The sequence below is a fragment of the Delphinapterus leucas genome, chromosome 16, assembly GCF_059928025.1.
Source record: "Delphinapterus leucas isolate spDelLeu-1000000601 "Yukka" chromosome 16, BTC_Dleu_Yukka2, whole genome shotgun sequence".
Classification (NCBI taxonomy): Eukaryota; Metazoa; Chordata; class Mammalia; order Artiodactyla; family Monodontidae; genus Delphinapterus; species Delphinapterus leucas.
In genome coordinates, this window is record NC_143144.1 from 51095225 (window position 1) to 51116176 (window position 20952).

The window sequence follows — 20952 nt, forward strand, 5'->3', positions numbered from 1 at the left end:
AGGGGCAGGACAGGAATAAAGACACAGATGTAGAGAATGGAATTGAGGACTCAGAGAGGGGGAAGGGTAAGCTGGGACAAAGTGAGAGATTGGCATGGACATATGTACACTATCAAATGTAAAATAGCTAGTGGGAAGCAGCCACATAGCACAGGGAGATCAGCTTGGTGCTTTGTGACCACCTAGAGGGATGGGATAGGAAGGGTGGGAGGGAGATGCAAGAGGGAGGGAATATGGTGTATATGTATATGTATAGCTGATTCACTTTGTTATACAGCAGAAACTAACATTTAAAGCAATTATACTCCTATAAAGATGTTTAAAAAATAAATTAATTAAAAGAAAAAGATTAATGTTGATATTAGAAGGGATAAATTGTATATGCAGACTGTGTATAAAGGATCAGTATACTTGAGGATGTTAATTATATGTAATAACATATACATTACAGTTGGTTGAAAAGTTTAAGAAAATTATTTGGCATAGTGTAAAACAAATAAAACTTGTTTCGCTGCAAAAAAAAAATACCACAAATCAAATTTAAAAAGGAGAGGTATAGTTATATTAGATACTCAGGATGAGATAATTATTGTAGTCATGTCCTAAGTTAAGCTCTGTTATTACTTGTGGTTAAAAAAGAAACAATACTTAACAAATTAAAGAAAAAGGAAAGTTCATTAAAGGATGTAATATTTTTCCTGACTCTGGATTCTAGGAGGAGGAATTTAGTGTATATATTTTGCTTACAATGTGTCATTGGTTATTAATTAAAATCATCTCACCCCACTCACTATGTTCTTTCTGAAGCTACTCTTAACCACAAATTTCTTTGTGGCTTTGTAGTAATATGTCAGAGTCAAGGGGAGTTTGAAGGGCAGGCAATAGTGGGGTGCCTTAAGACTTTTCCCCAAATTCATTTTGCCTCTAAATAATGGACATTTAAATAACCAGAGTGATTTTATAAAAAATTTCTATAATCAAGATTGAGGAGTCCTACAAAACGTTTGATAATTGATATGCTCACCCCGCTATTGGCAGAAATCACTAGCCTGTAGTAGTGTTCTACCGAATGCATACCTATTTGGCATGTAGCAATAATAAATGAATAAATCCCTGAAGAAATTAGGGCATTATGAGCTAGAATGCAGCTCTACTTTCCTTCCCTACTTTACATAGATCCCCTCAAGCTGTGTAATTCCCCATTGCCCCTGTTTCTGATCACAAGCTTATCTCAACCTTACAGTCTTTCCTTTCTCTTTTGTGGAGTTGTTTCTCCTCTTTCCTAAGATTGATTCCTACACCTTGTTCAGGTCCTTTTGATCTCATAAGGAACTTGGTTCTACCCATCATTTGTTCTCCTTCTTGTAATTTCAACCACTCTATTATCTCTTTTCTTTCTGTGTGTAAACATTTAACAAACAGCTATATGACTCCTATTAGAATACAGTAATGACCAAGGCACCCCCAAAGAGTAATACCCCCAAAGAGAGTATAATAGGACAGAGGGTCAAGTAAAGAGGCGATTCTAATACAAAGTAACGTGTTAGGTGTGAAATAAAATGTTACAGGCTCTTTACTGTTCCTTCTTCAAGAGGTGGTGTCTAACTCCCCTCCCCTTCAATACAGGCTGGCCTTAGTGATTGGCTTGACTAACAGAATGTAGTGGAAGTGTGACATTCAGGGATTTCAGTCTAGGTCTTAAGAAACCTTGCAGCAGAACTCCTCAGAACCTTTAATATGTTGAGGTTCTTTGTAAATCTCCAGGAAGTAGAAATTAATTATTCCTTTTTCCCCCCTCGCTAGCTGTCCCATCGTATGTCAGCATGGAAAGTACTATTCTGTTGTGTTTCTATATTTGAGTAAAACTTGAGAAAATAAGAGAACTGTGAGCGACAGTGGCTTTGTAGTTCCTTCTCAGAGATGATGTGGCATAGTAGGAAATAGGTTCTGGGAATTAGGCTAACCCTGTGCTTCCATTTTAAGTACTTGTTTGACATTAAATTCCTTACCTTTTATAAGCCATAGATTATTTTAATCAAAAAAGAAAGGTTTTGATCTTGATTACAGAATTTTGGATATAGGTTCCACAGAGCACCTGGGTCCATGAACCTTTTGAAATTATACATATGTGGGTTTTGGAGGGAGAGGATCTCCTCTATTAGTTTCTCAAAAGGGGTCCCTGACCCAAAAGAGGACAAGAACTACTAGGCTAGATTATTTCTAAGCCTAGCCCAGGTGAATATTGATTCAGTACCATTTCAAATAAGAAAAGCATTTATTCAGTCTTTATTGATTTTTAAACCATATGCTTGCACTAGCTTAAATGACTGGTTCAATTGCAAGAAATATTTTATTATTTTCTTTAAAAGATTAAAAAACTCATTTTCTCCTTCCTACTGGAAAACTCCCAACAGTTTTGGTATGCTCTGTAGAGTAACAGGAAGCCCAAAGCTCAATCAATTATGTGTGCAGAATTGATCTTGAATTATCAAATCAAAATTGAGGTTGCATTAAAAATGCTTTGAAAGTGATTCTACTCTTGAGTTTTTCACTGATTTTGTTTTAGGCATTAAGAAGAATACTGAGCTGAGTGAGTAAAGAATCTTCCCAACTCAAAAAACATTCACAGTGTGGCTGGAAAGCACGGGATGAAGCAATTATGTAAATATATAAGAACTAGCTTAAACTATTTAAGCTCTTATCTTAATTGCATACTAGACAGGAATGATTTCTTCTTTAGGGGATCAAATTGTCTAGTTGAGTTTGTCCTGATTAACTTAAGTAGATGGGTAGATGTTTGCGTTCTTTCTTACTCTTTTGTGGCAATCACCCTGACATACGTATTTTTACAGATGTTTCTGCTAAACATTTACAGGTAAGCTTTATTAGTTGAGTGGAGAAATATCTCTTTATTAAAACTCAGTTTCTTCGTTTCTTAGGAGTTAATTTTGGAGCTTCTAGCTGTTACTTCTCTGGTATCAAATTGAGAAGCTGGTAAACAGGGTCTGGGAATCCATGTACCAGATGGGGTTATGGATTGGGGTGTTTTCCTGGCACCACTGTTTGTCCGCTGTTTGTCACTTCTTGCTTCAGGTCTTCTGTTCGTTTCTTGATCTCCATGTTTCACTAAACCAATAGCAGTTGCTAACATCCCTTTCAGGTGAAGTTAATGGGATCTTATCCTCGTTGATATTCCAGGGATAGTCTGCATTTATTCCTGCAGAGGCCCAAGGGGGGTCACTGGGCTAATGGTAACTTGTTTCTAGTCTCGTCTATGGTTGATGTAATTGGGTGAGAAATGGACTCAGATCTATTCCTGAAAGGTATACTTTCACACCTACTGTATTCTATCTTGTAGTTATTTTAGGAGCCAGAGAAACCCAAGTGGTTTTTAGGTGGGTAGTGCATAAACTACTGCTGGCAGTGCTGGTGCCAGTTTCATATTGCCATAGGTACATGGTCCCATCCCCAGAGCCTGAGAGGGAGGATCGGCCATCTGAAGAGCTGACGTTTTCTTCAGCAGTGTTAGGGGATTACATAATGGGTTTTATCATAGCTTCTTCATGATGGGAATTTTATTCTGCTGGAGAGAGAAAATCATGTTTAGAGATAGGGAAACAGATAGCGATGATCTGGACCACCCGAATGCTGAGAGCTAGAAGGATGCCTTGAGTAGTCAGCTGCTCAGTCACATTAGCGGCAAAGAAAAAAAAAAGTTTGATCGCCTAGAGAAGACAGAGTTGGATTTTTCCTTTGAATACTACTTAATGGTCACCTCAGTGGAGCTTACCCGAAACATCCTACATCCTATTTAAAATCAGACTCAGTAACACTCCTGTTCTTCCTTTGTTGGCTCTACTCTACCTTTTCCATAACCCTTATCTTTTCTGTATATTATACATAACTTATTAATGACTTAAGTTTACTGTTCATCGTACCATGTTTCTCTATTAGTATGTAAGTGCCACACAGGCAGAGATCATTTTTTGGCTCATGAAAATTCAATTGAACCATATAAAAGGAAATTCCATTGTGGGAGATGAATACAGTATGATGTCCCAAGAATATAGAACTGTGCCTGGTACCTAGGAGGCCCTCAGTGAGTATTTATTGATTGAATAATATAGAAGCAGCGCTGATTCTGCACATCAGTAGGACAGCAAGAAGGAGTGTGTGGGAAACATTTTGGTTGATGGTTGAAAAATTTCTCTCAAGCTCTTCCAGAAAAAGGAATAGCTCAAGATAATTATTCAACAGCAAATTTTTTGGCATGCTAACGTGTATAAAGGATTATGGGAGGAACTGGCATTGCACCTCTACCCACCCCTCTTCCAAAAGCTCATTTCAAGCATCCCACTCTGACTGCCAGCCTGCTAGCATTCTCACTTTAGCAGAGAACAGGAGGACTCCACTCCAGTGAGGCCACAGATTTTTCCTTATCGATTTACCCTTTACCTCCTCACTGCCATTCGTACTCTCCATAGTTCCTCATTATAAGTCCTTTGTAAATACTCTCACTTCACTAGTTGTCCCTCCCTCCTGTCATCGCATCTTCTTGATGAACCCTCCACACTGTCTTAGATCAGCTCCCTGAGAAATTGAACCAATGTCTCTCTTTTCACATAAGGAAACCAGAGCTCAGAATTACGAGATTTATTTAAGGCACACATAGTTAATAACGGTGGTAATTTTAATAATAACAAATGCTCTGTGTCAAGCATTGACACAAATACAATCTTGTTTCATTTTCATAATAAACCTTTTCCCCGTGTAGATAAATAAATAGAGGTGCAAGGAGGCTGAGTAAACTGCCCAGTGTCACCCTGCCTGTCATTCAGGCATTCAGTCTGACATTCAGTCATTCAACAACAGTTAATTGAGCCCATAATCTCTGCAAGCAGTGAACTGGGGATTAAGTCTACAGTGGTGAACAGAAGAGACATAGTCCTTGCCCTAATAATGGCACAATAGTGAGCAATATTTATTAAGCTTTTACTAGGTCCTGGGTATTATTTTATTTCACTCTCGCCACAACTCTGATATAAATACTGTTAATATAATATGCAATTATCAAATGAGAAGTTGAATCCTGAAGAAGGATATTCCCAAGGCCCTATTGCTGGTAGATGAACAGGTTAGGACAGGTATATGAACCCTGACTTCAAAGTTCATTCTTCTTATCACCAAGCTACGGTGGGCATGAACACTAACAGTAAAGCACAAATTAAACACACGAGAATTTCAGGTTGTCTTATAGACCCATTGGAAGGGAAATCTAGGGCCAGTGGACCTCTTATTACCCTTCAATAACGTCACCTTCTTCTGGCCTGCCAGTCCACGGGGGTTAAGGAACTGTGTGCGTGGGTGTCAGCCAGGTTGTTCATTCTTGTAATTTGCGTGACGTCAAGCAAACCCAACTTTTATAGAATGATTTCTATTGAATGTTTAAAAACAAACAAAAAAAAACCTGTCAAGTTAAATAGAAAGAAAGTGCTTATAAACATTCTAAACATTGTTTTGTGTTGGCTGGAGTTGGAGTCTAAATAAAAGCTCCAAGTGTGACTAATAATTATAATCTAATTTAGTGCACTGAATTGGAAAGGAGTAATTACTGCATAGGGCTTTTTGGAGTAAATGATTTATGGTTGACCTACAGTAGATTATTAATTTGAAAAGGGAGGAATTTTAATGCAAATTAATTAAATTTGGAGCCCTTTCTGATTAGGTTGATAGAATAGTGGAAAATGCCAGGACCTTATTTTATTGGCTGAATTTGGAATTGGGATATGGGATAAACACTGTGTTGGTGTCTGTAGGACTTAGGTGTGAAGACACAGGCCTCATGCCAGACCCAGAGCTTTTCTGATCTGTTCAGAGAAGAGCCCTAAAAGAAAAACTCTCTTTCTTCAAAAGGAAAATGTACCCTCATAGAGTGTTTACATGCTCCAAGATATTTGTACTCTTGCCAATTTGTTGGTCTCTGGAGCCAACAAGAACCATCATCACCACCATTTACTGAGTGCTTGCGGTGAGCCAGACAGATGTTAGGTTCTGGGGTTCTCAACCTTCACAAGACTGACATTTTGCTGTGGGATGCTTTTCTCTGCATGTAGGATGTTGAGAAGCGTTCTTTGCCTCTACTCACCAGGTGCCATTAGCATTTCCCATTGTGACAACCTCAAGTGTTTTCAGACATTGTTGAATATATCCTGTGTGGGTGGGGGCACTGTTGCCCCTGGTAAGAACCACTGTGCCAGACACTCGATGTGCGTTATCTAGTTCATTCCTTACAATACCCTGTAAGGCAGATGTATTAGTGCCCATTTCGTAGGTGAAAAGACTGAGGCTTACAGAAGTTACACTTTACTAGAGTCACATGGTAATACATGTGGAAGCCAGGATTTGAATGAGGTCAGAAAGAGAAAAACAAGTACCGTATGCTAACACATATATATGGAATCTAAAAAAGAAAAGTTCTGAAGAACCTAGGGGCAGGACAGGAATAAAGACGCAGACGTAGAGAATGGACTTGAGGACACGGGGAGGGGGAAGGGAAAACTGGAACGAAGTGAGAGAGTGGCACTGACATATCACCTACCAAATGTAAAATAGCTAGCTAGTGGGAAGCAGCCGCATAGCACAGGGAGATCAGCTCGGTGCTTTGTGACCACCTAGAGGGGTGGGATAGGGAGGGGCTATAGGGATTTATGTATATGTATAACTGATTCACTTCATTATATAGCAGAAACTAACACACCATTGTAAAGCAATTATACTCCAATAAAGATGTCAGAAAAAAACACCAGACCTATACCGACTCAAAGCCCCTATTTTCAGATGAGTGATGTTTTTGAGGTTGTCACCTCTCTCATTTTTAATAAGTAAGCAGAAGTAGGGCAGTTTAGTGATTTGGTCAAAATTATATAACTAATTGTAGCAGAGGTTGCTCTACAACTTAGGCATCCTTAAACGAGCTGGTCATGGGAAGTGGAGATTCAGCTGATAAGTGAAAAGCACATTCGCAGTGACTTTGGCTGTGTTTCTGGTCTTAAGTTTTTTCTCTCTTTTCGAATGTTACTCTTTTATTTGTACAGTTTAGCTTTTGGGTATAAAAGGGTCTTTAAACTTGCGTCCATTAACTCTCAAACACATACCGAGGGTTTAAAATTTTTTTTTTTAATATTGGAAAGAAACAGACCCTTGCACTGCTGCTACGTAATTATGAAAGCATTGCAACCCACTCAGATGTTTTGCCAGCCCATCCTCCCACCAGCAAGTAGAAAGGAAGCCAAAAAATCCAGTGAGGATTCTGTGCTATTCCTAGCATACTCTGGTACTACTGGTGGGCCAGTGGTAAGGGGGTAAGTAGCTACCTGACTATAATAAAACAGCTTCAGACAGCCTCAGATTGGGTCTTTGCAGTGGCCACTCCAGCCAGCATTATTATTCAAGCCCACGTGTAATACAGTGGGGCCTGTTCTGTAATTTCTGCCCAGTGGGGGCCTAACCATGGAAATCAATGTTTTCTCCATAGTAGATAGGCAAGTGCTTTCAGAATCTGTTAGGCTGAAGAAATCTAATAGAGATATCTGCATAATTAGCTCTTTGACTAATCTTGCTCTTGCCTTGGGGTGCGAGGCAATTTAAGCTGTAAAAACAGTTTCAAATATTTGAACTGCAGGAATAAGATGTTCAGGATTTGTAGACTTTTCAGATCCAGGGCAAGACACTTCTTCTTCAAATAGAATGTCCCTGGAAGATCTTTGGCCTTTTGGAATACAGAGTTTCCTGGTGGTGAGCAGGTTTCTTCAGGCTCAGAGATGCTGCTGGGTTCTGATGAATGTGTGCTCATGGATTATCTGAGGCTAGGGATCCCAACCACAGATGTTGTCAGGGCGTAGGACTGGACCAAGGTGGAGAAGTCAGCTGGGCAGAGTGATAATTAGCAGGCAAGTAATACCTGCCTGGAGATGATAGGTGATATAAAGGAAATTATTCCAAGATTTTAAAACACAGTATCGTACATCTTTTAGGCTTTCGGGTTGACTCTGCTAGAAGGAACCACTGTAGACATAGAGTGTAGGGTTCGAAAGCTCATCCATGGAGTCAGATCACCTGGGTTCCAATCCCAGCTCTCCCTCCCACTGGCTGTGTGACCTGGGGTGAACTGTTTAATTTCTCTTGGGTTTGTGGATCTCAGCATAGGACAGGTTTATAATGAGAGCAACCTCATGGAGTTTTTTAGAAGGGTTAGCTGAGACAATGCCAGTAGAGATTTAGATCTGGGCATAACACATAGCACTTAGTGAATGCTGGCCATTATTGGACATTCTAGCTCACAAATGGGGTAAGTAGGGCTCAGAAAAGTAATGGCAGAGCTGGGCTCCATGTTTTCTCCATTCCTAGAATCAAAGGACTGTCATATGGATTGCTAGAGCGCCTCCTTACAGTACCATGGCAGGGCAGGGAAATGACATGCAAAGACTCTAGTGGTAGAGTAAGTCTGGCACAGGTGGGAGCTTTCAGAGCTCCTGAAATTTGCAACCGGAGAACCTCCTTCTTCCACACAGTGACTTCTGGGAATGTGAGCCATTGCTGTTGAACATGGGAAAATTAAACATTGATACCTATCTCATCTTTGTTCATTCAGGACACTACATATGCCTGATTAAAATTTTAGAATAAAGCAGAAGATCCTAAATGTTTATAGGAGAATATTTCTATCAAAAAGTTGAGATTATCATACCTTGAGGAAAGGTAAAATTAGATCCCTCACTACATAGATTTGGGTTTAGATGTTGAATATGTTTTGGTTGATAACATACCCCTTTAAGTACATAGAGTAAATACAGATTTTAACTGGTCAGCCTATCACGGCCGCAACTGCTTTAGGTTTTACTGCCTAATAAACTAGGTCTTTCCAAGCAAGATAAATTAGTTGAACTACTAATCACTGGACCTTCTTTGAACAGTCATTGAGTAAGTCAGTGAGCAGTAAACCTCAATTTCTCACACATTAGTGAGGGTGGACAAATGAACTGGGCCTGATGGGAGGAGCCAGTGGAACAGAGAATGTGGACCAGACCATGAAAGGATTATACCGCAGTCACATGATGCGCCTTGGAGGTCAACCAGATCCATCCTCTGGTCTTCCGAGATCCCACCCTATTCTTCCAACTTTCTCCTAACCAATCCAGTAATCACAGTTAAGCTCAATCCAGCCTAATCACAGTTTAGGAGTGGGGTGGAGTTGGAGGTGAGGTGTGGATACTGTATCCATCACCACCCATCTTCATCTTCAGAAAGCCTAGGTCATTGGTATACCCTTCCCTGAGACTAGGATAAAAGAATGGGAGAGATGGATGATTGGTGTTGCGTTTTTTCTCTGTCCAGTTTCCTCTTTCAAAATGCTCACTCAATTTGATCAGACCATGTTGAAGTAAAAAGGATTAAAGTAATCCAGGATCAATTCCTTACTAACACAGGTGACATTTGTAACAAGGTTATTGCACATCCAGGGAGCAGATAAGGTCTTTTGGACATTGAGGAAAAAGCACTTACTTTTACATTACCAGGCTCCAGGAGTGGGGTTAGAGGTTATTAGGGGTATTTACGGATGAGGTGACTCTTTAACTTCAGGAGATCAGGATTTGGAAAAGTGATGTCACTTTTTTTTGGACAGCCAGGACAGCTCTTGAAGACTCTGTACATCTCTCTGTTGTGACTGTTGGTGCTTGATAAATGGAAAGATGGTTTATTTATGCTTTTAACATTGCCCATTTCATCTTTCAACTTCAGGTTAATGACTTTCCTTCTTCAGTATTGTGGATGAATTAGATTTTCACAGGCAAAAACACACAATCTGCAAATTTATCATTTTTTGAGGCTATGGATATCAACAAAGTTACTGATTTTCAGGAACGCAGAAATAAAGAATATGATTTATGTTATATGAACTCGTTAAATTGAGTATACATACTTCCAAGTTGCTCTTAATCTTAGGAAAGCAATTTGAGGATTTTATAGAACTTCATGACAGCTTATACAATTAAATTTTTTTTAAAAAAATTATTTTTGTTCCAAAACATTTTGAGGCATTTCATCACTAATCATTGTAGGAACTACCAAAGATCGTTAACAATCCTTTAAGTAAAAAAATCCCATGGGCCCTTGTGTTAGTGAAAGAAGTAAAATGCTAATTTATCGTTTAATTCAATCATAATACATTTACTCATCTCAAGAAAAAGAGGACTTATTTAGAAGAGCGTATCCAGTTTTAAATACTGATAAAAATGAAACAGAACACAAAGATAACCAAATTAGAAATTTTTATTAAAGAACACATCACTGCAGTAAAACACATCCAGGTTCTGACATTTACAAGCTATGTGACTTTGGATGAAGGGCTCACCCTCTTTATGCTCTGCTTTCCTCATGCCGAAGGTATTGATTCTAGGAGGTTTAATTGAAATCGTGTATATAAAGTGTCTGGCACTGTGCTCATTCCAGAGTAACCTCTCTACAAATATTATTATTTTTTTCTTACATACTTGGAATTTATGTATCTTGTTCAATTTTAAGTGGCCATAAGACACCTTTAAATATTTTTGGAACAGGCAGGAGTAAATTATAAATTAATATATTCATTGTGTGGTAGCCACGGAAATGGAGAATGACCCTTTGATGTGGAATTACTTATTGTATTCTTTCCTCAAAAAACCGCTCTCTTCTACTGAACTGGAGACAGGGACTTGACCAACGCATGGAGGAGAGCGAACGTCCTAAATGGGGGATGGTTCAGACAAACTTTTCAGAGGGTAGGATAATCATATATCTGCGGAAGAGCCATTGTGGCTCATGCCTGTTGTTTTGGCATAATTACTTATAGCTCCCCTTACGCTTGTTGTGGTTGGGCAATACAATTTACGGTCACTCTAATGATAACTCCACTGGGATTTCCCTGGAAAGAGAATAAGTTGATACTGACTAAGACAGGGGCTTTGAGAGAAGCCAGGGAATTGTTGCATAGGTCTTGGCCAAAAAGTTGACCTGTGTCATCTTACAGAAAAGACTTTTTCAGTGTCTCAGTCCTAATGTCTTAGGGAATTTTTCCATGATTTCATTAAATACGAAAAAATATAGCTAAGCACAGTCTGATTAATTGGATCAATTGGGTCTTAAGTCTTTGTTTTTCTTTATTTCAATATATTAAAGTTAAGGAGATGACCAAAGAAGTTGTGGATGTGAATGAGCTGTTTCTTTGGATGCACTAGGGTGATTGAGCCTTGGTGGAGGTCACTGGAGTTTAGGGTCTGGTCCTCAGCTGTGCAGATCCACAACTTGGATTTTTTCACAGGCTTATCAGAGCCCAAAGACTGGGTATAGCAGGGAGAAAACTGCTGGTTTCAAGGATGATGAAAATAATAGCTAGCAAGTGTCAAGCACTGTTCTAGGCACTTTGAATCATGTGAACTCTTTTGTTTCAAAAGCATAGCATGTGAAGCCGAGTTTTCCTGGGGCATGATCACACTTAATCATAGCAGACACTTAGGGTCATGGGTCATGCTGTGCCCAGCCTTACGTAGTGTCTAAAAAGATTTATATACATTTCAAAAAGACAGAGAAAGAACTTAGAATTACACATTTTCTAAGGTAAATGCCCTAGGTAAAGGAAATTCTAGGGGGAAGTCTATTTATTCCCTTATTTTCAACAGGGAGAATTGAGCCTCTTTATGTAATTTATATTTGTCTCTACACCATTCAGATATAGGCAGCTGATTTTGGAAATAAAGACAAAGATAAAACAAAACAGAAAACCTTGTTTTCCTAACAAGAAGGATGTGAGTTGATGGTTTTGGAGAGTTGGGCTTGCTGAAAATGCCTTCATGATCTTAGTTCAAATCCATTGGAGGGAAGCAGAGTTTTCTGACCATACTGTCAGTATGTGATAAGCTTGTTTTAAATTTTTGTCTCGAAGTTCCCCAAACATTACCCAAAGGGTGAGCCTCTTCTTCCCCTGGCTCTGAGGACTCACGCTCTAGGCTAATGAGCAAGCCCTAGATGTGTTACTATATCCCATGGAACTAGACTAAGAGTTCAGAAATGATGAAGTCAGCTTAGAATCACAGATTGTTGAAGCCCAAAGGTGCCTTAAAGAACACACAGTCCAATATTCAGCTAAGGGCACAGCCCAGCTGAGGTAAGTGTTAGTGTCTAGAGTAGGATAGAGGAGACAAGTATCTTATTTCTTTTCATAGAGGAAGCTCCATGCCCAGATAGTCTGTCTCTGGTCTCTAGTGATTGTGGAATCTAGGAAATGCCATGTCAGAGCAATTGCATTTGGGATTCAGTGTTTTCTCAGCTGTGTGTTAACTGCTTCCTCACTGATCATCATGTAAAGCAAGTGTGGTGAAGTCATTTTGTTGGTGGTGATTACAGAAGACAGTGACATCCAAGGAGAGTTTCTGGCTGAGATTGGGAGGCCTAATAAGAAAGAAGAGCAAAAATGAATCTAGACAAAGAAACTTCTATAGCGTTAAAAACCTGGAAATGCCTGAGGGGTATCATCCATTCACTACTTTCATTTTGCAGATGGGAAAATGGATGAACAGAGAATGTGTTCTCGGCTCTGAGAGGCAGGGTGAACAGCCTTGAAGGATGAGAAAGAGATCTTGGCTTGTAGACTCAGACCATTCCAGAAGATCTACAAGATTGTTCAACTCCACTTGAACTGTATTTTTCTCTTTACTTCTGCAGTTCACTCCTAAGTGAAGTTGAGCATGGATGATGTGATGTTGGTGGGCCCTAAAATCCCATCATGTTGTAACAGTGTCACATGCCATGTCACTACACACCAAGCTTACTCATGACATCTCTGCCTTCATACCCACTCCAGGAGAAAACAAGTCTGGTTGGTTATGGAAAGACTATAAGATTTTATGGGGATAAGCAGGCATCATGTAGAGTTCCCAGTATCTGAAAATGATTGACATTGCTGGTTCTCACACTGTCAGTAATTCATAGTCTGCTTCTAGCACATTCATATTTAGAAAAACAAGGGAAACTTAGGAATTTTTTCTTCTCTTTCAGATTTCTTTAATTTACGTGTTTTGGGAAAATGTTGGCTTCCTTCCCCAATTCTTCAGCTGTTGTCTACTACAATGAATCAGCTTGAATTTCTCAAGCCATATCATTTCCTTTTTCTTTCCAACATAATGGAAGAATATAAGCCCTCCCAGGCATATCACACCGAGAGACATTGGGGAAAAAAATGGACAAAATGGGTTCTGTGAAGAAATTAATGGCTGACAACATGACAACATTAACAACATGCTTGCTATGTGTTAGCACATAGATGTCTTTTGGGCTTCTCTTCTTTTCTTTGGAAATGCATCAAGCCTTTCATAGTTGAGTGCTGTTCGTCCCAGGGAGTCTCAGTGTTCCTGGTCTAATGCTATTGTGTTTATCATTTCAGGGTTTATAGGATGAAACTCTTTTCCATGTCTTCTTTGCATTTTGCATCTTGGGCCTACAAAATGAACCCATTTCCATATATTTCAGATGATCTTCTTCTTCATTCCACTCATATGTTTCTCTCTGAATTTTGGACCTTTTGATACTTTTTTAAAGCATTTTTACTAAACAGGCAGATTTGAACAAACCTTAAACAGACATTGAAAATAATTCTTTAAAGTTCCTTTTTAATTTTATGCGCACTTCTTCACCATTTAGCCAGGAGTTTTGATCACCTAGATTATTTTCAAGTACATGGCACAGAGTAGGCAGATGTCAGAAAATCAAATGGTAACCCGTATTTGAGGGTTAATGTCTAGAATGCATTTTGAAAGCAAGCAAGACTCCTAAAACTCAAACTTGAATTCTACTGAGCTACTTTTGTAACTTACAGAGCAACTTCATTTTCCCTTAACTCAGTCTTCAATCCTCCTCCTCTCCAGTCTGCTTATGCAGTAAACTACCACTGAGATTCCTGCTGAGTTATTTCTTTTATGGGATCTGACCTGCTGCTGAGCTAGTCAACATCTTTTCTCTTATTTGGGTCTTCCCTCTTCCATATCAGCTCCTGGTGTTTTGTCAGTTTATTGGGCCTCTGGTCCTCAGAAAGGACCAAGCTTGGGAGGAGGAGAAAGGCAGGCCCCAGTTGATGTCTATCCCTCTTTAATCCAGGCAAGCCCTTCTTCTCTAAACATGAACTCCCTTACCACTAGTGGTTCCTAAAATATATCTCAATGTTAATAGCTTTATTTAAGAAAAAAAAAAAGTTTTCTGGTCAAATACATTTAACGTGAGCAGTTCCCAAAATTAAATGAACTTCTTTATTGCAGACCTTCTCCAAGCTTTTAATATGCTAATGTGCATTGTGAATTTCTTAGAGGGTGATGTAGTAGACAGCTTTTTCCAAACTCATTTTACTGAGAAGCATTTTTTTTCTTCTGGGAACGTATTTTGAGACTAATGTTTTATGGAACACTTTTTACTTAAACTTGAAAAGGAAATTACTGTAAAGGGAAAATAGGATCACTTGCCATAAATAGAAAATAATCATGAAATTCAGTGGAATGAAGCCAAGTTATTAATAAAGTCAATTCAAAAATAAACTAAAAATAAATAGTGAAATACAGGCAATTATATATTGTGAGAAAAAAAATTTTCCCTCTACCCATCTAAATTCTTGGCTGAGGCACCCCTGTAATAAAAAGACAGGCCAACAGGAGTAAAACAAACAAATTTAATAACACGTGTACCTCCTGTAACATGGAAGCTACCTAGGGAGACTGAGAAACTCCCTAAAATGGTCCAACCCCTCACTTAACATCTCTAGCTAAAGACAAAAGAAGATATTGGGGAGGGAGAGGAATCAAATATGGGAGGTTACCCAGAAAACACAGTAAACAAGGGTAAGGTTGCTATGCAGGTCTAAGTCATTGCCTTCTTCATTGATTAAGAGTTTCTAGAGATTTAGAGTCATCCATCTCCTCCTGGTTAAGAGAGGGAGACCCCCTTACAGATAGAGATTTCCCTTGTATATGTAAATGTCTCTCACAAAAGGGTAACTTCTACTCAGTTTTCAGAACTCTTCTTATGTCTGCTGTTTCCTAAAAATAATCAGCCTACAATAATCCTTATGCCAAAGAGGCATATTTGAGGTGGTATATTCTGCTCTCCTTCAATATTAAATTGATGTATAAAAATGCATGCTTGAGGATAAGTCCTTCTTGAGAAGAAAGGAGCCAATAATAATCCAATAATAATAGAAGCAATCTGCTCACTGTTGCTTTCTTTGGATAATTATGAGGATTCATTATCGAGAGAATTCTGTGTTTTGGTTGATAGAGAATTTTGATTCCTCTGTGCACGTAGTCAAAAAGGCCAAATGTTATTTAAACACTTTCTGAGATAGAGTTGGATATTAAGAACTGAGTTCTTAAAAAAATCTTTTTTGCCAGGGACTTGGTTTTTTCACCTTATTATTTTTTCCTGTTTAATGAAAAATTTCAGACACAGAATGTAGAAAGAATACCACAATAAATGTGCAATATCCATCTCCCCCAGTCAATAAATATTAACATTTTTTCCATATTTACTTCATTTCTCAGCTGAATTATTTTTATGTAAACTTTCTATTGACATGACAGACATTATTGCTGTACTATTTTAAAGTAAATTAATGATATACTTCATTTTTAAATTTTTTAGCATGCATCTCCAAAAATAATATTTTCCCACATAACCACAATACCAGTATCTATCATACCTAACAAACAACAGTAGTTTCTTAACATCATATAATATTAAGCTCCTATTTTAAAACTTTTGTTCAAGAAAACTTTATTTCAAGAAACCACTGAATGTTCTGTAGATGATTTTCTTTGGAAAATGTCAAGTTATTTGATACTGTCCAATGTTAAAAGATAAACTAAGGCATATTAAAAACTTGAAGAGTTTATTTGAGCAAAAATAAATTTGAATCAGGCAGCATCCAATCTAGCAGAGAAAAAGGAGCTCCACAGAACCACACAAAATGAAAGACTTTTATAGCCAGAAGGGAGCAGGAACCAGGAAGTTATAGTAGGCAAAAAAGCAGGTTGATTATTGCAAAGTTACTTTCCTTTAGGGGATGGCAGGGGTGTATCAGGCAGATTACCTAACCAGTACTGATCTGGTGACGCTCGATTGTCTGGTTTAAGATTCCATTTCTGGGAGAGCTGAAGTTGTAGTTAAGTCTCAGTTTGTGACAGGGGTCTCCTAAGTGACTCCATTTAGGGGCTGTTGTCGTGTTTTAACACCAGAAAGCGATAAAAAGAATATTCTTTATCCATTCTCCACTGCCATTTAATTTGGGGAAATACTGATGAAGTCTTTCTATAAATATTTCCATTTTCCCTTCATAACATTCAAAATATTTTCAGTGAGTTTTTCAGATGAGTTGATAAAACATTCCACTTATATGAAGGTTTCAATATTTGTTTGTTGTGAAATGGAAGAACAAGATTAGAGAATAGGGCCCTGGCAGTGCTTTGTCTGATGGATAGAAAGAAAAAGTTACTATATGTTGGGTGCTTACCACATGCCAAGCACTAGGCTAAGCGCTTTGTATCTCAAAGCACCTATGAAATAAGTACTGGATTATTTCCAGGGTGGCTGCATACAGTCGGGCAAAGGGGTAAGTGGGGCATGAAATCCAGCTTCTGTTCCACTGCCCATACTGTGTCCACTGGGAGGTTTAAGGGCCTTCTCCCAGTTCACAACAGATTCATGCATGCTGGCTGTAGCCACATGGGGTTTTGCAGCTGAGACATCTGAGGTGCAGGGCAAGACCCCAATCCATGTCTCGTGTAACTAGAATTGTACTCTTTTTTTTTAGTATTTTAATTTTATCGGAGTATATTGATTTATAATGTGCGAGTTTCAGGTGTATAGCAAAGTGATTCAGTCATACGTATACATATATTTATTCTTTTTTAGATTCTTTTCTCATATGGTTATCACAGAATATTGGGTAGAGTTCCCTATGCTATACAGTAGGTCCTTGTCGGTTATCTACCTTATATATAGTAGTGTGTATGTGTTCATCGTAAGCTCCTGATTTATGCCCCCCCCCCAAATGTTCCCCTTTGGTAATCACAAGTTTGTTTTTGATATCCATAAGTCTGCTTCTGTTTTGTAAATAAGTTCATTTGTATCTTTTTAAAAATTAGATTCCACTTATGAGTGATATGATATTTGTCTTTGTCTGACTTACTTCACTTAGTATGATAATCTCTAGATCCATCCATGTTGCTGCAAATGGCATTATTTCATTCTTTTTTATAGCTGAGTGATATTCCATTGTGGAATACATGTGGTATGTATGCACCACATCTTCTGTATCCATTCCACTGTCGATGGATATGTAGGTTGCTTCCATGTCTTGGCTATTGTACGTAGTGCTACAATGAACATTGGGGTGCATGTAGCCTTTCAGATTATGGTTTTCTCTGGATATATGCCTAGAAGTGGGATTGCTGGATCATATGGTAGTTCTATATTTAATTTTTAAGGAACCTCCATACTGTTTTCCATAGTGGTTGTATCAATTTATATTCCCATCAGCAGTATAGGAGGGTTCCCTTTTCTCCACATGAAAGTCTATTTTCATGCCCGTATGTTATACTGCCTTCCTTTGGGATATCTAGGAAAAAACTCTTTGTGGTTTTCATTTGAGGGGGCTCTGGAGCTAAGGAAGGCTGTTAAATTACCCACAGTCATTGTCTGTTGATTAACTAGTAGGCAGGAGGAGGAAGATGGGGATGAATAAACTACAAGGGTCAGTGTGACTGTTGGAATCTACAAATGAGATGTGAGCTCTGGAACAGAAACAACACTTCTATAAATAGAGTTTGGTAGGAAAAAGAACCAAGAAAAGGCATCCTGACCGGCTGTGAACAGATGTTGAGCAGGTAGGAGGTGTCTGGAGGACCAACATTTTACATTTTAATTTTAGCCTAAAAGGAAAATCAGACAAGTCATAGAAGGCTCCACTTTTCTCCTCCCTCCACTTTGTTCTTTTTTAGGTTTTTTTTTTTTTTTTTTTTTTGCAGTATGTGGGCCTCTCACCATGTGGCCTCTCCCGTTGCAGAGCACAGGCTCCGGACGCGCAGGCTCAGCGGCCATGGTTCACGGGCCCAGCCGCTCCGTGGCATGTGGGATCTTCGGGACCGGGGCACAAACCCGTGTCCCCTGCATCAGCAGGCGGACTCTCAACCACTGTGCCACCAGGGAAGCCCTGTTCTTTTTTTTAAATTCAGCTTTATTGAGGTATAATTGACACATAAAGTTATATGGTATTTAAAGTGTACATCCTGGCAATTTGATAAATACAGACATTATGAAAAGATTCCCCCCATCCCATCTAGTTAATTAATGCATCCATCACCTCACATGTTTAGCTCTTTTTGGTGAGAATATTTAAGTTCTACTCTCTTAGCAAATTTCAATTAAGCAGTTCAGTGTTATCAACTATAGTCACCATGTTTTCCATTAGATTCTTAGGCCTTAATCGTTTTATAGCTGAAAGTTTGTACCCTTTTTACCAACCTCTCCCTATTTCCCTCACCCTCTAGATCCCGACAGCCACTTTTCTACCTTTCTTTCTATGAGTTTGATTTTTTTTCATATTCCACATGTAAGTGATACCATGCAGTATTTGTTTTTCTCTGGCGTGTTTCTAGCATATTGCCCTCAAGTTCCATCCACGTTGTTACGATCCAGGAGTTCTTTCTTTCTCATGGCTGAATACTATTTTTCCTCTCTCCACTTTCAACTATGGTATGAAATAAGTCTGAAGAGGAGTTTAGAACTAATTTTTGGGGGGACTTTTGACACCCTGTTAAGCACTAGAGAGAATTATAAGACTTAGAGTAGGCAGTTATAGAAACAAAGCTTTATCTAACAAAAGAATAAGAGAAACACATTTGGTTTTGAATATTCCATGAAAGTTCTAATAACTTAAGGTGTTAAGGTGAAGTTGTTTGATAAACATTTTTTCACTATTTTTCATATGACACAGGAAAAAAAGTCTAAATATTTTTTCCCTTAATCCTAAAGCTCAAGTTCAGACAGAATTCCAACCAAATCTCAGTCCCTTTGCTAATGACCTTGGGCAATGTCTTAACTGAAGACCTGGTTTTATCAGTTTTAAATGTGGTAATTATGGTATTTAGTTCTTGGAGCTTTTGTGAGAATCAAATGAGATCCATGTGAAACCCTTACTTAAACATTTGGCAAATGTTGGCTCTAAGAAAGTTCTGTGGCTTCTAACCCCTACAGTCATAGCGATCCCTATTCCCCACCACTAGGGGTCAGTATATCTAAATTTCCAGGGATGTTCCTCAGGTAAATAATTCAATTCAACAAATATTTATTGAGTACTTAATATAGGTAAGACACTCTCTTAGACAATGCTGGAGCCATAAAGCTGAATAATATGGTCCCTGATTTTAAAAAGTTTATAACAAGGATTACAAACTCTGGCTAAATTGGACAGGAAGAATTATTTTATTTGGCTGACATGTTTTTATTTTTGTTCTGTTTTTTATTTTAAATTGATTTAAATGTATTTAGGTATGGTATATACTCTGTTTCACCCTACTACTTCCTTTTCTTGTACTGTACTCAACCCAGTAATGTTAACTTTCTGGCCCTGGTAGACTTGAGATGGAAACCCCTGGTTTACTAATGGGTTAAGTGAAGAATTATTCAGCATAGGAAATATAATATTTTGAGAGCTGAATCTGCACAAACGTAAACTGGGGTGAAACTAATTTGACCTATTTAATAGTTTTGCTGAAGCCAACACTGCTCTCTGTTATCTGCTACATAAAATTGTTTCCTGTTCTATTCATGCAAATTGCAAGAAAGTTACAAAATAAAGAAAAGACAAAAACTGCTGATTGGTTTCTAAAACTTTCCGGATGAAAAAGCTGAATAATGAAGTGTATTTGTACTTATAAAATGAAGCCTCATATGGGAGATATTATAAAGTAGGAACTGCTATAATGGGTTGGAACATGATACCGTAAGCCCAGTGTTTTAGCTGATTTTTACAGCTGCAGGGAAGAGGCTTCACCTTTAGAGTCATAAAATCTCAGCATTGGAAGGGAAATAGGTTTTATAAATGGGGAAACTGAGTGAATATATAACTAGATGACTTGTCCCAGGTCCTACAGATTGTGGAAAATGGCAGTACACAAATAAAACCCCTGGTTGCCCAACTTCTAGTGGCTCTTTTCACACTGTAATAATGGAAACAGATAGTATTTTTGGCTTGAATAATTCAGATTCTTGGTCTATATGATCTATAGTTACCAATAATTCTCACTTCATTTCTCTCTATGTTTTCGGACCTTGGAATTCTGGGTAGGTGTGTGTACCTGTAGCAAAGATTTAGCTTCAGCTAATAGTTAGGTTGTATGTCACCAGGAAAAGTGAAATAGAAGTTTCACCTTGTCATTTGAGCAATTCAGGGAAAAATAACAATAGTCTGCTACTGAAGGGGAAGAAAAGGGTGTTCAAAATTGATTTTTGACATTGATTCAACCTACTGGGTCTTTGCCCAATTCCTCTCTTTTCTTTATATAAATGGAGCCAAGAGTCATAAAGATAAATCAGGATCAACTAGTTCAAATGATATGACTCAATTCAGAGATTTTATCTCTGAGGGGAAAGCTTGAGAATAAAAGATCCATTCTTGAAGCTGCTCTTGTAGTGGGCTCCAATTCAATTTTGTACTTTTCTGAAATTGGCTACATCATAGCACAAAATGTGCCGGCCTTGGGTTATCTTTAGAGTAGTCACCACTCTTTGAAATTTGTTCCTGGGTTCCTTCATTCTTTAAACAAATTATTGCTCGTGTTAAGGGGGTATTTATGGATGAAGACTAGGATGAGAATGCTA